This window comes from Triticum dicoccoides, chromosome 3A (genome assembly GCF_002162155.2).
Source record: "Triticum dicoccoides isolate Atlit2015 ecotype Zavitan chromosome 3A, WEW_v2.0, whole genome shotgun sequence".
Lineage (NCBI taxonomy): Eukaryota > Viridiplantae > Streptophyta > Magnoliopsida > Poales > Poaceae > Triticum > Triticum dicoccoides.
Genome location: NC_041384.1, coordinates 12,150,747 through 12,151,379, shown reverse-complemented (window position 1 = coordinate 12,151,379; position 633 = coordinate 12,150,747).

Sequence of the window (633 nt, the reverse complement as noted above, 5' to 3'; positions counted from 1 at the left end):
GCCATGCACGCTTCTATCCTGCATTCGCCAAAACCCCTCTCGAGGTGGCAAGTCAGCAGCTGAAAGAGACGCCCAACATGAGCGCCATTTACACTGCGTACATCCCTCCTTGCCTCAAGCCCGAGAAGCTCGAAGATGTGCAAGTCTTTGAAGACACTCAGTCACGCACCACCTCCAGAGCTCCGTCCTTTTAATGTAACTAGCAAAGGTGCAAGCGCTACGCACGTTAATATTTAGTCAATATATTAATTGCACGCGGATATTAGGTATGATACTATTTGTGTGTTAATCCTGTGATTAGTGCAATATTTGATATGATATTAATTACACGTTAAATACATTTAACGTTCATCATTGGAGCAGTCTAAGTCGTTGGATTGACTTAGTTCGATGGCCGAGATCAGTTGAATCTGCCTCTCTGGGTCTTTTTATATTGGTATAGATATAGATGTAACTAGTTGCGTCAATCAAAATTGGATGCGTAACCATTCGAAACATAGGGATGACCTGAGCACCCTGTGAAGCTTCTGTTTCCAGGACATATAGGAAACTGATATCATGTGCCATGTACATGCATGCGCTGTTGCATGTTGGAAGACGTCTTTTTATATTGAGTTAACTCCACTGTTTAGC